Consider the following 9,530-nt stretch of genomic DNA (forward strand, 5'->3'; position numbering starts at 1 on the left):
CTGCCCCTGTCAAACACGCCCAGGGCAGGGACAGCATGGGGTTACATACAGAGTAAAGCACCTTGTACTCTTTAAACTGAAAGTAAAGCTTCCTTGACACTGTCATCACAGTACTCCTAGAACATGGGGTTAGATACAGAGTAAAGCTCCCACTACACTGCCCCCATCAAACACTCCCAGGACAGGGATAGCATGGGGTTAGATACAAAGTAAAGCTGTTATATGTAGTGGTGATCTGCTAAAGTCATATCCACTGTTAATTTCCCCCGCCTTGTTCCCCCGCCTTGCCCTGCACTTTCCTCTTCAGTTGCGAGTGAATGAAAAAGGGGTAAATTGGTTGGTGGCAGATTAGTGTCAAGAAGTGTAATGGGATTAATTTTGGAAGATGAAACCAGAAAGACAATTTAAAAAAGATACAATTCAGTACGGGGATGCAGGGCAGAGGGCCTTGGCTGTATAATGTCACCAACATTAAAGGTGGTTTCAGTCCTTAAACCAGGACAGGTGAGCAAACAATATCCTGGGCCTTAACAATAGAGTATCAGAGAAAGAAGAGGATATGGAACCTATATGGGAGAATGAATTGTGCAAACTGAAATATTTGGCTGACTGTTGTAGGGAGCTGCTCGAGTAGTGGTATTGTCGCCAATTAGTAACCGAGAGCTCCAAGTTAATGTCCTGTCAGCATAGGTTCAAATCCCACAACAGTATGTGCTGAGGTTTGAATTCAATGAAGTACTGAATTAAAAATCTGTGATCATGAGACTACTGTTGTTAAAAACCTTTTCATTCAATAATGCTTTATAGAATAAGAGAAATCCACCCTGCGTTAATTGCTGATGGCACTAATTGCCTCTGTCAGAGTTAGTACGGGCCTGATGTCCATCTTCAGGAAGGTTACCAGTTGGTGAATCAGCTCACCTCACGTTCTATCCTCTGCCAAGTGACACACACATGACTTGGAAAAGCATAGCTTGATTAAAGATAATCAGCATGGCTTTGTGAGGGGCAGGTCATGCCTCACAAGCCTTATTGAATTCTTTGAGGATGTGACAAAACACATTGATGAAGGTGAATGTGGTGTATATGGACTTTAGCAAGGCATTTGATAAGGTTCCCTACGGTAGTCTCATTCAGAAAGTAAGAAGGCATGGAATACAGGGAAATCTGGCTGTCTGGATACTTAATTGGCTGGCCCATAGAAAACAGAATAGTTGATGGAAAGTGTTCAGCCTAGAGCTCAGTGACCAGTGGTGTTCTGTAGGGATCAGTTCTGGGACCTCTGCTCATTGTGATTTTTATAAATGACTTGGATGAGGAAGTGTAAGGGTGAGTTAGTAAGTTTGTTGATGACACTAAGGTTGGTGGAATTGTGGGTAGTGTGGAGGGCTGTTGTAGGTTGCAACGGGACATTGACAGGATGCAGAGCTGGGCTGAGAAGTGGCAGATGGCATTCAACCTGGAAAAGTGTGAAGTAATTCATTTTGGAAGGTCAAATTTGAATGCAGCTTACAGGGTTAAAGGCAGGATTCTTGGCAGTGTGGAGAAATAGAGGGATGGTGGGTTCCACATCCATAGATCCTTGACAGTTGCCACTCAAGTTGATAGGGTTATTAAGCAGGCATATCATGTGCTAGCTTTCATTAACAGGGGGATTGAGTTTAAGAGCTGTGAGATTATATTGCAGCTGTATATAGCCCTGGTTAGACCACATTTGGAATATTGTGTACGGTTCTGATTACTGGTTCCCTCATAGAAAAGATGTGGAAGCTTCAGAGAGGGTGCAGAAGAGATTTACCAGGATGCTGCCTGGACTGGAGGGCATATCTTATGAAGAAAGGTTGAGGGAGCTAGGGCTTTCCTCATTGGAGCGAAGAAGGATGAGAGGTGACTTGAAGGAGGTGTACAAAATGATGAGGCAGAGAGAGAGTGGATAGCCAGAGACTTTTTCCAAGACAGAAATAATTATTACAAGGGGGCATCATTTTAAGGTGATTGGAGGAAGGTTTAGGGGAAATATCGAGGGCCGAAGGGCCTGTACTGCGCTGTAATGTCAGAGGTAGGTCCTTACACAGAGAGAGGTGGGTGTGTGGAATGCAATGCCAGCTGTAGTAGTAGAGTCAGAGACATTGGTGACATTTAAGCTACTCTTGGATAGGCACATGGAAGATAGGAGAAAAGGAGGACTGCAGGTAGTACAATGTAGGTTCGTTTCATCTTAAAGTAGGATGAAAGGCTGGCACAGCATCGAGGGCCGAAGGGCCTGTACTGTGCTGCACTCTTCTATGTTCCATGAGAGCCAGCATTGTCAATTAAGCACAAAGGCTCAGGTATTTCATTCAGCTGCAGGCGCGAGTTGTTTGGGCTCTCAGCCAAAAATAGCTCATTCAGTTCTGAACTACTGCCAGACCTGCTGAGTTTCTCTTGCACGTTCTGTTTTGATTTCAGCTCTCCACAGTATTTTCATTAGAATATATTAAGGAGTTTGGCTGAGAGCCCAGACAGCTATGAGGTGAACGTATTTAGACAAAGCAGCACTTTGGTCTTGTCTGTCAGGCAATGTATATGTTTTGTAAATAGCATCTAAAATTACTAAGTTAACCGACTTGAACTGATTCAAGCTAATATACTAAAACTATTCCTGATGAAGGGCTTTTGCCCGAAACGTCGATTTCGCTGCTCCTTGGATGCTGCCTGAACTGCTGTGCTCTTCCAGCACCACTAATCCAGAATCTGGTTTCCAGCATCTGCAGTCATTGTTTTTACCTACAAGGCTGTGGTCAGGCCACATTTGGAATGTTGTACACAGTTTTGGGCCCCACATCTTAGGAAGGCTGTACTGGCCCTGGAGTTCAGAGGAGGTTCACAAGAATGGTTCCAGAAATGAACAATTTAACATATGAGGAACTTTTGAGAACTCTGGGTCTATACTCGATGGAGTTTAGAAGGATGGGGGTCATCTAATTGGAACTTACAGAATACTGAACAGCCTGGACAGAGTAGATGTTGAGAAGATATTTCCATTGGCAGGAAAGACTAGGACCCGAGTGCACAGCCTTAGAGTAAAGGGAAGACCCTCTAGAATGGAGATAAGGAGAAACTTCTTCAGCCAGAGAGTGGGGAGTCTGTGGAATTCACTGCCACAGAAGGCTGTGGAGGCCAGGTCATTGAGTATATTTAAGACAGAGATAGATAGGTCCTTGATTATCAAGGGGATAAAGGGTAATGAGGAGAATGGGTTTGAGAAACTTATCAGCCATGATTGGCAGAGCAGACTTGATGGGCTGAATGGCCTAATTTCTGCTCCTATGTCTTATGGTCTTCTGGTAACCCACGTCAGCTTACACTTCACTGGGGTAAGGCTGCAGAGCTATATTATGATGTCCTTATTGAGTTCCAACTTGCATTCAGAACCTAATCACAACTTGGGGGCTGCTTTTAAATGTAGAAGGGGGTGTCTGTTTGTACTGGTGAGAAACGAACAGAGCAGAAGAAGAGTTCTGACAGAGATTCATACAGCAGTTGAAATGTTATCTCTGTTTCTGTCTACACAGATGCTGACAGACCAGTCGAGTTTCTCCAGCACTTTGTGATTTGTTTTACATCTCCAGCATTGGCACAGTATTTTGAAGGGGTTTTCCATTGTCTTTGAAAGGTCTCTGACTTCTCCAATTCACAACTTACAGCCTCTGCTAAAGAAAGTGGAAGCTGTTTTTCTCAGCTTTGAAGTGGATTACTGCAAATAATTGTGTGACAATACTACAGCTTTTAAAGGTGTACTTTGTCCCTTTTTTATGAAGAAGGATTGAGACAGAGGTGATGTGTGATCTACTCACAGCCAATAAAGTAAACAGCTTGTGAGGCTATGCATTATTTAAATGCTGGAACAATAGAAGCAGCCTGAATGGGTGTGGTCATGCTCCCAGAGAACCAGGATTTTTAGTTTTAGCTTTCAGCAGTTGCTGGGGTCTTGAAGCTGGATGTGGAAGCTCTTACACCTGTCTGTTACAGCTAAAAGCTGGGATTCTCTGGCTGCTGCTAGAATTATATATGAGACAATCTATTTTACTGAATTTGCCTTTGCTAAGGGTGTGTTTATAGGATTTACTTTATTGGAACAGTTAATTATTAGGAGTTAGTATATATACTACTTTGTTAAACATTTCAATAGAGTTACAGTTAAGTCAGTTCTTTTATTTTGTCTATATTTTAACGGTCGTGTAAAAATTAAGTGTGTTTTGCTTGACATCGAGTAGTTTGACCATTCTAATTGCAGCTGGACCACAGCACCTGACACTCACCTTTAAAATAAGGAAAAGTTAGGGTCTAGGCTATCTTCTTAATATCTTTTAAGGGAGTTTGGTCTGGTCTTGAGAGCGAGTTGTTTGGATGATGCAGACCTGCGGTTTTCTCTCTGATGTGGAGGTGTCAGTGTTGGACTGGGGTGGACAAAGTTAAAAGTCACACAACACCAGGTTATAGTCCAACAGGTTTATTTGGAAGCACTAGCTTTTGGAGCGCTGCTTCTTCATCAGGTAGCTGTGGGACAGGATCATAAGACACAGAATTTATAGCAAAAGATTACAGTGTCATGCAACTGAAATGATATATTGAGCAAACCTTGATTGATGTTAAGTCTTTACCTTTTAAAATGGGTTGCAGGTTTCGGTTCATTAACATGTAATTCCCAAAACTTCTTTTAAGTCACATTCTCGAGATAACTTAAGGTTTTATTAAAAAAAAGGTAACATCTCAGCTCAGGCAATGCATTAAAGGTGTATGGTTAGAGTCTGTCTGTGTCCCAATCTTAGTCAGACTGGTTCTATTTCCCAAGTAAGAATTTATAAAATGTTTTATATGGATTGACTGCTTGCACATTATGTGCTTTTTGAGCAAAATAGAATGTATCTGCAAATATAATTCTGTAAATGCAAATTCACCATATAGATTTATATGTGTGTGTGTGCATGAGAGAGAGTGTGAGTGTGTGCGAGTGTGCATGAGACAGTGTGTGTTTTGCATGTGTGCATGCTTGGTAGAGTGTGTATGTGTGAGTGTGATGAAGTATAAGCCTGTAAAAGGTGTGTGCATGGGAGTGAGTCTGGGGGCTGTATGTGTGTGTGTGTGTGTGTGAGAGAGGATGTGTGTGAGTGAGAGAGGATGTGCGTGAGTGTGTGAGTATGTAAGAGTGTGTGTGTGTGTGAGAGGATGTGCGTGAGTGTGTGAGTATGTAAGAGTGTGTGTGTGTGAGAGGATGTGTGTGAATGTAAGAGTGTGTGTGTGTGAGAGGATGTGCGTGAGTGTGTGAGTATGTTAGAGTGTGTGTGTGTATGAGAGAGGATGTGCGTGAGTGTGTGAGTGTGTAAGAGTGTGTGTGTGTATGAGAGAGTGTACAGTGTAGTGGGGTCACCTGTAATGTGACATAACCCAAGGTCCCCATTGAGGCCATTCTGTGTGTTATGATCCTGTCACACAGCTACCTGATGAAGGAGCAGTGCTCCGTACGCTAGTGCTTCCAAATAAAACTTGGACTATAATCTGGTGTTGTATGATTTTTAATGTTTTCTCTCTAGTTTGACCTCAGTTCTCTCTGTCCTGTTCAGAGCCCAAGATCTTCAGCTACCTAACAGCCATTAACAGATTTATGAATGGGCAGAGATCCCAGTTCACAAACCAATCAGCTTCACTTGTAAACCATCCCTTGGCTCCAGTTCATCTGGGAATTCAAAGCAACACAAGCAAGATCTCTGAAGGGTATCAAATTCCTTCCTTTTGAAATGTGCACGTCTGAAACAGCTCTTTCTCACTTCAGTTCACAGTTTTAAAAAGGACAAAAGTTAAAAGATGGTCTGGGTGCTGATGTATCTGGTCATATGACCTTTACTCACTTTTCCATTTTTTTCTCAAACCGAATCCTTACATTTTCTTTCAACATGGGGTTATGCAATATCAAATCAAATATGGTTGTCTTATTATGTCTGAGATGGCGCTCATGCTTACTGAGGTATACCTGTGTTAGACTCTGAGTAAACAAAGAACATGAACAATACAGCACAGGAACAGACTTTTCTGCCCTCCAAACCTGGAATGATCCAGCTATTATTGACTTGATAACAGTGACAAGGTTCATGTAGTCATTTATCTGAGGTGATGTTTTTTCTGTAAATCTCTGCAGAGGGAGTGAGAATAATTTGATAGGTCCTTGGAAAATCCATCACATCGCTGAGGAGTTGAATAACACCTAATTCAGTGATGTTTGTGTGTAATTGGAGACTCTAATCCTTGCACCAAGCTTCCAGGTGGTCAGGAATGGACAGACACACGAGACCTGGGCTTAGCCAATCAGTAGTTTTATTTTCCTGAGACAGATCGGCTGTACAGAATTTGACTGAACTATGTTTCCCTGCACTTCTCAATAAATTAGCAGCAGCTGACATTATGCTAAGAAGACTGAGTTGCCATCAGAGTGAAAATGAAGGAAGAGGGGGATTAGTTTATTCATTCATGCCGTAGTCATTCCTCCTGAGAAGGTGGGGGTGAGTTGCCTTCTTGAACTGCTGCAGTCCATGTGCTTTGGGTTGACCCATAATGCCCTTAGAGAGGGAATTCCAGCATTTTAACCCAGCAACATTGAAGGAACGGTGATATATTTCCAAGTCAGGATGGTGAATGGCTTGGAGGAGAACATGCAGGGAGTGGTATTCCCATGTATCTGCTGCCCTTGTCCTTCTAGGTGGAAGTGGTCGTGTGTTTGGAAGGTGGTGTCTTGAGAATCTTTGGTGAATTTCTGCAGTGCATCTTGTAGATAGTACACATTGAGTGTCAGTGGCGGAGAGTGTAGATGTTTGTAGATGCAGGACTAATCCAGCGGGCTACTTTGTCCTGGATGGTATCAAGCTTCTTGAGTGTTGTTAGGGCTACACCCATCCAGGCAACTGGGGAGTATTCCATCACACTCCTGACCTGTGCCTTGGAGAGTCAGGAGGTGAGTTACTCACTGCAGGATTCCTGGCTTCTGACCATTTTTAAAAATTCATTCTCAGGATGTGTGCATCACTGGCCAGGTCAGCATTTTTTGTTCCTCCCTAATTGCCCCACAGGGCAGTTAAACGTCAATCACATTGCTGTGGGTCTGGATTCACATGTAGGTCAGACCACATAAGGATGGCAGTTTCTGTCTCTGAAGGACAGTAGTGAACCAGGCCGGTTTTTATGACAATTGCCAATGGATTCATGGTCATTATTAGTCTGTTAATTCCAGAGTTTTATTGAATTTATGGCAGGACTTGAACTGGGTCCCCAGAACATTACATGCATCTCTGGGTTAATAGTTCAGCGATAATAACACGAGGTCATTGTCTCACAGGGCCTGCTCTTGTAGCCATTGTATTTATATAGCAAGTCCAATTCAGTTTCTTGATGTTGATTTGGTGGAAACGGTAACACCACTGAAGGTCAAGGGATGATGGTTAAACTCTGTCTTGTTCAAAATGAAATTAAAATTCACACAACATCAGGTTATAGTCAAACAGGTTTGTTTGGAAGCACTAGCTTTCAGAGCGCTGCTCCTTCATCAGGTGATTGTGGAGTATACGATCAAAAGACACAAAATTTATAACAAAAGATTATAGTGTCAAAAGATTATAGAAGTCAAAATGATATATTGAACAAACCTGGATTGTTAAGTTTTCATCTTTGAGAATGTGTTGCAAGTTTCGGTTCATTAATATGTAAATCCCAGAACTTGCTTTAATTCACATTCTCAAGATAACTTAAGGTTTTATAAACTAAAAGGTAACTTCTCAGACAATGCATTAAAGGTATGAGGTTAGAGTTTGTCTGTTTCCCAATCTTGAGTCAGACTGGTTCTATTCCCAAAGTAGGAGTTTATAAAATGTTATATGGATTGACTGCCTGCAGGTTGTGTGCTTTTTGAGCAAAATAGAATGAAACTGCAAATATAATTCTGTAAATGCAAATTCATCCCATAGACTCATATGTGTATTTGTGTGTATGCGTGTGTGACTCATATGTGTATTTGTGTGTATGCATGTGAGAGTGTGTGTGTTTGTGTGTGTGCATGCTTGGTAGAGTGTGACGAAGTATAAGTCTGTGAGAGGGTGTGTGCATGGGTGTGAGTGTGAGGGTGTAGTGTGTGTGTCTGAGAGACAAAGAGCGTCTGTGGGGTGAAATTCCATTTGCAGAATATTTTGCTCAAAAAGCACACAACCTGCAGGCAGTCAATCCATGTAACATTTTATAAATTCCTACTTTGGGAATAGAACCAGTCTGACTCAAGATTGTGATACAGACAAACTCTAACCTCACACCTTTAATGCATTGTCTGACTGAGATGTGACCTTTTTTTTATAAAACCATAAGTTATCTTGAGAAGGTGACTTAAAAGAAATTTTGAGATTTACATCTTAATGAACCAAAACCTGCAACCCATTATAAAAGATTGTTATGACACAGAGTAAACCCTTCTGTTAATTTAAACCAGACACAGAAAAGCTCACCTCGCTCATAATCTGTAAAACTGAGTGACAAAGAACTACCAAATCCCACTATTTAAAAAAATTAACAATTTATTATTTAACTACAAGAAAAAGAAAACATTAAACAACAACTATCTTTTTGTAAACCTCCTTTGACTTAATGATTTATCTACCTCCCACTCTACAACAATATACTGATCCGATAAAACACCTGATTAAGATTTACAAAAAATTCAAATTTCAAAACCAGTCAGCTGTGTCGATTCTCCTCTGAATGTTCCACTGCAGATTTTTCTCGGTCTTGGGTCTTCTGCTACACAGATTTCATATGAACAGGTACCTTTCAGAGAGCGATTCTGCAAGCCGACTGTGTTTGTGTGTGCTCTTTGCTGCTCTGGCTAACTGCTCAAAATGCCCGATTTTTATATCCCAAGACATTCGATCGTCTCATTGGTTTGATGTCATCAAAACAATAAAATTCAAATTTGTTTCGACTTTGGTATCTTTAGGCATAATTTAAACCGATTGGTCAAATTCGAATTTGTTGTGTACCAGAGTAACAGCTCAGCTATTTGTTTCACTGCCAAATGTTACATTTTTAATTTTTTTAGCACACTCTGTGCTTGTTAAATCCTTGCCAGCTTTCACTCTCTCTTAACGGTAGAGTACACCTACTACTTCATAACAAGATGAAAGACTTAACAGCAATCTAGGTTTGCTCAATATATTGTTTTAATTGCATGACACTGTGATCGTTTGCTATAAATTCTGTGCCTTATGATCCTGCCCCACTAGTTACCTGATGAAAGCTAGTAATTCCAAATAAACCTGTTGGACTACAACCTGGTGTTGTGTGATTTTTAACTTTGTTAGGAATGGTCATTGTGTGGCACCTATGTGGCATGAATATTAATTGTCCATTTGTCAGCTCAATGCTAGACAGTGCCCTGGTCTTGCTGCAAAGAGAAGGAATGGAGGGCAGGAGACAGGAGGATTTTGGGGAAATGGAGATTTCTGACAGTTGGGTTAATG

Source organism: Chiloscyllium plagiosum, unplaced genomic scaffold (assembly GCF_037043375.1).
Source record: "Chiloscyllium plagiosum isolate Xiang-an unplaced genomic scaffold, Cpla_swu_hap1 HiC_scaffold_1, whole genome shotgun sequence".
Lineage (NCBI taxonomy): Eukaryota > Metazoa > Chordata > Chondrichthyes > Orectolobiformes > Hemiscylliidae > Chiloscyllium > Chiloscyllium plagiosum.